At 42.9% G+C, this 7,863-nt stretch overlaps 1 non-coding gene across 1 annotated transcript; it reads left to right on the forward strand.

Moving 5' to 3' along the window:
- The first annotated feature begins 1,816 nt into the window (after window positions 1-1,816).
- Window positions 1,817-1,900, forward strand: Trnas-gga (transfer RNA serine (anticodon GGA)). Its single transcript is given in 2 exon segments — window positions 1,817-1,856; window positions 1,866-1,900. It is a non-coding gene; the product is annotated as a tRNA-Ser (tRNA).
- The last annotated feature ends 5,963 nt before the right edge of the window (window positions 1,901-7,863 follow it).

The raw sequence follows: 7,863 nt of genomic DNA on the forward strand, positions 1-7,863 counted from the left end.
TTGCTGTGTTAGGCGTGGTGCCTTTACCGGGAAGCATGGTGCTGATGAACGGCGTCGCAGTGTATTCAGCAACGAAACGCAGTTCTTCGCCGTCCTGGATAATCATCGTCGTCGAATATGGTAGTGACCTGGGCGAGGTCCCATCCTTCCATTGTTTTGGAGAGGCACAGCGGTTTTAGTCCTGGCGTCATAGAATGGGGATTCATCGAGGCTGGCAGTGACAGAGAACTCTGAGGCACAACGGCACGTCAGACATGTCCTACGTACTTAATGTGTTACCCCTCGTTCAACATTACTGTAGTGGCATTTTTCAACAGGACAACGCTCGCACGAGACCTATGTCGCTATGAACAATCTCGGTGGTATTGAGGAACTCGCGTGACCAGCAGCATCTCCAGATAGATCTGTCCCAGGTAGAACATTTAAGGAAACTGCTCGGACGTCAACTTTGTTCCAGTGCCAGTAGCCCAATATCAAGCATCAGTTGTAGCCTAGCTTGCTTTGGGACGGGGCACAACAGCCTTACGACATCGTTCCCAAAAGAATTAGTGGATGCATTTAGGCCATAGTGGACGCAGCTTCATACTGATAAGTGGGTTTATATTTCCAAGTTCTTGGTAAATTTGAAGCGATTTGAAATCACTGAATTAACATCAGGTATCCTTTCAGATCATGAAGTTTCATTTCGTTTCCTCCTCTCCTTCCTGTTACTTCCTTTTCTTGTCAGACAGTGTATGCAGAAAATACCGGGCGATCAGTGTGTGTGAAAATGAAAATCATACTAAATTTGTAAAGACGTGGATTAATAACCACTTGGCAAGTTGCCGTTGTTGAGAGAATGCTCGGATGTTCGTCTAATGTGACAGGGGACGACAGGGGTAAAAGCTGATTAAAACTTGGAAGTTTGTGAAAGACGTCTGTCAGCACACTCTATTTTAAAGACCCGTCCAACGCCTCAGAGGCAGATGGCAGACACTCTTGTTCTCTGACTGTGTGGACGGCGTCCCGAGAAAGACAAAGGCAGAAGCTCGATCCGCAATTAAATTTCTTTGTCTCGTGGCGCCTACACACCTCCTGAGACCCCAAGTTCGCGGTTCTGCTGTTCGTTCGCGGAATTTCTCAGGCGTCTGAGAGGCGAGAGGCGCCTCCCATTGTCTGGCTGGGACACGCGACATGTCCTGGAGGAGCAGCACTTCTCCTACACCCCCTCCCTTCACCTCCCCCCTTCCCGACACCCCAACACCCACCCTACTGACTGGGGAGTACAGGTGACGTCAACGAAAGCGTAATGACGTTACGTGAGTTGGCTCGCGGAGCCGGTTAACTTCGTTACACACTCCGCGTATTTACGTCAAAGTACTCGTGGAACACACACTGTGCGCTCTTTAGACGTCAGCGGCCAGCAGTGACGGCGTGGTATATGGCAGAAACGGCTCCCTCAAAAATTATTTAGCTCAAAGTATAGGGAAACTGAGGTGTCATTCGACAGTAGTTTTGAACTACAATGAAAGAAAAAAAAACTGTACAGTCACGAATAGTATTATTCCCTAACCTTATAGTTAATCCCACGAGCTTATCAGGAAAGATTCAGTCTTATACCAAAATCTGTAATCATAGAATAAAGGCAAATAATTGCAAATGTCAATAGAAAATGACTGACATATCCTCTTTTTGTCTTAAAAACACTCATTCTGTCATATATATCATGTAACTAAAAAACTAGTACGTTTTCAAGCAAAATCTTCTTTTTAATCATTTCAACGCGTTCGTACACATTCCTCTTACTTCTATAAACATACATTTTATATATAAGCCGGCCCGAGTGGCCGAGTGGTTCTAGGCGCTTCAGTCTGGAACCGCGCGACCGCTAAGGTCGCAGGTTCGAATCCTGCCTCGGGCATGGCTCTGTGTGATGTCCTTAGGTTAGTTAGGTTTAAGTAGTTCTAAGTTCTAGGGGACTGATGACCTCGGATGTTAAGTCCCATAGTGCTCAGCGCCATTTGAACCATATATATATATATATATATATATATATATATATATATATATATATATATATATATATATATATATATATATATATATATATATATTCTTTTTACAGCCTTGGCTTGTAACATGCGAGAGTTAAAATGCCAAATCACATCCTCACTTCCACAAAGTTCCGGTTTTCTTTTATTTTGGTACGAGTTTAAGCGTTACAATACGCCATCTTGAGGTCCACTGACTTATGAGTAGGAAGAATTCCACCTCTTGTACAGTAGAAGTAGGTGCCAGCATTCACTCACTGGTATCCGTAGGCTTGTATTTAACACAGCCATCCCTTCGATCATCACTTGCAGACTCAGCATTCCACATTCTGGCGGTTACACTGGTTATAAATGTACCAGTGTTTCACATTTTCAATGAGTTATCATGCGCTTACATTGATCTGTGATCTTGTTATGTTAATCACTGAAGCATGTAATCTAGACAGATGTATTCCCGAAATTTCATTACTTTATATTAATTATTTTTGCTGTAGCGAATTTTTTTTCCGTCAGTGTATTACGTACAGAAGATACAAATAATGAACATTGTATGGCTATATTTCCTGCAATCTGCACCTTCATCCCCTTTCGGAACAATGTTTCCTTTCCAGTTGGAATGCTCCCAACCCGTGATCTTCTTTTGTTTTATCACATTTCTCTTCCACAATTCAGGACTTCGTTTCTCCGTTCGAAATTGATGAAAATCGTCACCGGACATTTCTGACGGTTCCATCATCAAAGCCATTTTGAAACCTCACATCTGTCTGCTGCATCCCGCTATAGTACTGTCATCACGCCTCTAGTTCTTCCGTGCAACCTAGGGACTTATCTCTGTGACAAGTTCTCTCTCTGCACGAAACGATATTTTAACACTGGATTACATACGGAAAAAAATCTGTCAACGAGTCCCATTTTAGAAACAACAGATACAGAATCATGTAAAAAGAACAACTACTGTAGTAAGTCATACACCCCAAAAAGGACGACAAGTCCGGTTTTTCGTCTCAACGCCTCACTTGTGAATGGGCCAGCTGTTGAAGTAGTAATAATAATATTGTTATTCACCTGTAGATCAGTTTTACAAGTTTTCTGGACGTGTTATGCCATTAAGGTTGAAAGGTGTCTGCTTTATTCAACCATCTTTCATGTGTTCCATTTCTTTACATGTCAGTTACTGACACGCACTTTTGTTTTTGTAACGGTAACACACTGATCAATTTGGTCTCATGTCAAAGCGGTAGGTGGATCAAAACAAAATGTCCAGACAGGATGACAGACTAAAGGCCGAAATACTAAATGTCTTTTTCCAAAGCTGTTTCACAGAGGAAGACTGCACTGTAGTTCCTTCTCTAGATTGTCGCACAGATGACAAAATGGTAGATATCGAAATAGACGACAGGGGGATAGAGAAACAATTAAAATCGCTCAAAAGAGGAAAGGCCGCTGGCCCTGATGGGATACCAATTCGATTTTACACAGAGTACGCTAAGGAACTTGCCCCCCTTCTTGCAGCGGTCTCTAGAAGAGCGTAACGTTCCAAAGGATTGGAAAAGGGCACACGCCATCCCCGTTTTCAAGAAGGGACGTCGAACAGATGTGCAGAACTATAGACCTATATCTCTAACGTCGATCAGTTGTAGAATTTTGGAACACGTTTTATGTTCGGGTATAATGACTTTTCTGGAGACTAGAAATCTACTCTGTAGGAATCAGCATGGGTTTCGAAAAAGAAGATCTTGTGAAACCTAGCTCACGCTATTCGTTCACGAGACTCAGAGGGCCATAAACATGGGTTCCCAGGTAGATGCCATGTTTCTTGACTTCCGCAAGGTGTTCGATACAGTTCCCCACAGTCGTTTAATGAACAAAGTAAGAGCAGATGGACTATCAGACCTATTGTGAGATTGATTTGAAGGGTTCCTAGATAACAGAACGCAGCATGTCATTCTCAATGGAGAGAAGTCTTCCGAAGTAAGAGTGATTTCAGGTGTGCCGCAGGGGAGTGTTGCTGTCTCACAATATACACAAATGACCTTGTGGATGACATCGGAAGTTCACTGAGGCTTTTTTCGGATGATTCTGTGGTATATCGAGAGGTTGTAACAATGGAAAATTGTACTGAAATGCAGGAGGATCTGCAGCGAATTGACGCATGGTGCAGGGAATGGCAATTGAATCTCAATGTAGACAAGTGTAATGTGCTGCGAATACACAGAAAGAAAGGTCCTTTATCATTTAGCTACAATACAGCAGGTCAGAAAATGGAAGCAGTTAACTCCATAAATTACCTGGGAGTACGCATTAAGAGTGATTTAAAATGGAATGATCATATAAAGTTGCTCGTCGGTAAAGCAGATGCCAGACTGAGATTCATTGGAAGAATCCTAAGGAAATGCAATCCGAAAACAAAGGAAGTAGGTTACAGTACGCTTCTTCGCCCACTGCTCGAATACTGCTCAGCAGTGTGGGATCCGTACCAGATAGGGTTGATAGGAGAGATAGAGAAGATCCCACGGAGAGCAGCGCGCTTCGTTACAGGATCATTTAGAAATCGCGAAAGCGTTACGGAGATGATAGATAAACTCCAGTGGAAGACTCTGCGGGAGAGACGCTCAGTAGCTCGGTAAGAGCTTTTGTTGAAGTTTCGAGAACATACCTTAACCGAGGAGTCAAGCAGTATATTGCTCCCTCCTACGTATATCTCGCGAAGAGACCATGAGGATAAAATCAGAAAGATTAGAGCCCACACAGAGGCATACCGACAATCCTTCTTTCCATGAACAGTACGAGACTGGAATAGAAGGGAGAACCGATAGAGGTACTCAAGGTACGCTCCGCCACACACCGTCAGGTGGCTTGCGGAGTATGGATGTAGGTGCAGATGTAGAATTTCCACATTTTCTCTGCTACATCGGCTTCACACTGGTCTTATCCTATGGTTTTCCGAGCGAGTTTGGTTCAGCTAATGAACAATGAGGGCGTGACCGCCTAGCTTGAGCAGGGTCGTTTTCGAAACGAGGAACCAGGCGGTTGGAGTGTGTTGTTGTTCTTGTGAGCAGGCAGACATTGCAGTCAAGAAAGTAGTCGCTAGACCTAGTATGTGATGGTTAGACAGTTTTCTGACGTATTCTACTTTCAAACTGCTGTGGACAGAAGGCGAAGCATTGGTATGAAATGATAAAGAGAACGATGCATGAGTGCAATAATAAGTTCGTACTGAGAACAACAGGCATATATTGCCCCTCTCTATTTGCCTGCTGAGCAACACTAAGGTGCACATCCTCGTTACAACTTGGCGTGTTATACTGCAGTGGTACGGTTGCTTAAGGCTTCTTGTGGAATGTGTATGAGACTGGCACTAACGACTGCGATCAAAGTGTTTATAAACTTATTATCGGGTGTAGGAAGTCGGTATTTTATTCGCCAAATTCGGTCTTTAAAAAAAGTCTTGGTTGAAATTGAGTCTTTTACTAACAACGCGTTTCGCCTTCGCTGGGCTTATTCAGATTATCTTAAAAATTTCCTTTCAAAACGCATTAAAAACCATAAAATGGCTCTGTGCTGAACTAAAGCATGCATCGAATCAGAATCACCTACAAGACCTTAATAAATTCGCAGTAGCAGGTGAGAAAGGTGAAACGATAGGCCTACATTCGCAAGAAAGTGTACACCAGTAGTCTAGGGATACCGTCCTTGATTAATAATCAAAACGTCTTCGATCCCTGGTTCGAATACCGCCTCTGCTTAAATTTTGATCAATAATCAGCATTGGTGGCGAAGACCTACGGCATAAGAAGCCACCCCACATTCTGCCAACGGGCTTGTTAAAAAGGACAAAGGTTCAGAGCACTTTCTTGTCCTAGGGGTGGGAAACTGCCCCTAAAGTCGGAATAATCAGCAATGGTCAACGGCATGAGGATGCATAAGGCGATGGAAACCACTGCGTTAAAGGCACGAACGCGTATCCACAGGACATGTGGCCTGTAATTGAAGAAGCGTTATGATGATTCCGTAATAGTCCCCCATTCGGATCTCCGGGAAGGGTCTGCCAAGGGGAAGGTTATCATGAGAAAAAGATTGAATGTTCAAATGAAGGATAACGTTTTACGAGTTGGGTGAGCGGGGGGTGGGGGGAGGGGGGTGGAATGTCAGAAGCCTGAACGTGGAAGGGAAACTAGAACATCTGAAAAGGGAGGCTCAATCTAGACATAGTAGGGGTCAGTGAAGTGAAGTGAAAAGAAGACAAGGATTTCAGGTCACATGCGTATAGGATAATATCTACAGCAGCAACAAATGGTATAACGTGAGTACGGTTCGTTATGAATAGGAAGGTAGGACAGAGAGTGTGATATTGTGAACAATTCAGTGATAGGGTTGTTCTTATCAGAATCGACAGCAAACCAACACCCACAACGATGCTTCATGTATACATGCCAACGGCGCAAGCTGACGATGAAGAGATAGAGAAAGTGTATGAGGATATTGAAACGGTAATACAGTATGTACAGGGAGATGAAAATCTAGTAGTCGTAGGAGACAGGAATGCAGTTGTAGGGGAAGGGGTAGAAGAAAAGGTTACAGGAGAATATGGGCTTGGGACAAGGATTGAGATAGGAGAAAGACTAATAGATTTTACTGACAACATGACTCGTACATGTGATGTAATTTATATGTATTTAACGATTCTGGTGCTGATTCCGCATTTAACATTTGACGATGCCACTATGGCTGCAGTACATTAGGACTTTGTTTTTTATGAAACAGATCTGATGATGGTCATTAAAGACCGAAACCGGTAATCTGTTAAACAAAAAAGATTGTGACCATAGACGTAAATTAAAGAAACAGTACATATACGGGTCACTGTGTTTTCTCACGACAATGTCGCAGCTTGTGAAAATGATGTAGTCTTTCGCCGCTACTGTTTCGTCTATACATCGAAGAAGCAATGACGGAAATAAAAGTAGGGTTCAGGAGTGGAATTAAAATTCAAGGTGAAAGGGTATCATTAATGAGATTCGCTGATGACTTTGCTAAACCTGAGTGATAATGAAGAAGAATTTCATGATCTTCTGAATGAAATGAACAGTCTAATGAGTACAGAATATGGACTGAGAATAAATCGAAGAAAGAAGTAGTAAAAATGAGAATAGCGAGAAACTTAACATCAGGTTTGCTGGTAACGAAGTATATGAAGTTAAGGAATTCTGCTACCAAGGCAACAAAATAACCAATGACGGACGGAGCAAGGAGGACATCGAAAGCAGACTAGCACTGGCAAAACTAGCGTTCCTGGCAAAGATAAGTCTACTAGTATCAAACATAGGTCATAATTTGAGGAAGAAATTTCGGAAATATACGTTTTGCATGGTAGTGAAACATGGACAGTGGGGAAACCGGGACAGAAGAGAATCGAAGCATTTGAGACGTGGTGCTACAGGCGAATGTTGAAAATTAGTGCGACTGATAAGGTAAGGAATGAGGAGGTTCTGCGCAGAATCGGAGAGGAAAGGAATGTGTGGAAAACACTGATAAGGAAGAAGAGACAGGATGTTAGGACATATGTTGAGACATCAGTGAATGACTTCCATGGCATTAGAGGAAGCCGTAGAGGGCAAAAGCTGTATAGGAAGACAGAGATTGGAATACATCCAGCAGATAACTGAGGACGTAGGTTACAAATGCTATTCTGATATGAAGAGGTTGGCACAGGAGAGAAATTCGTGGCGGGCCGCATCAAACCCGTCAGAATACTATGACTCAAGATAAAAAAAAAAGGAATAGGTCTCTGCAGATTCATCTGATTAGAATCGTGTTTCAATGCAGCTCAGGG

The sequence above is a fragment of the Schistocerca cancellata genome, chromosome 2, assembly GCF_023864275.1.
Source record: "Schistocerca cancellata isolate TAMUIC-IGC-003103 chromosome 2, iqSchCanc2.1, whole genome shotgun sequence".
Lineage (NCBI taxonomy): Eukaryota > Metazoa > Arthropoda > Insecta > Orthoptera > Acrididae > Schistocerca > Schistocerca cancellata.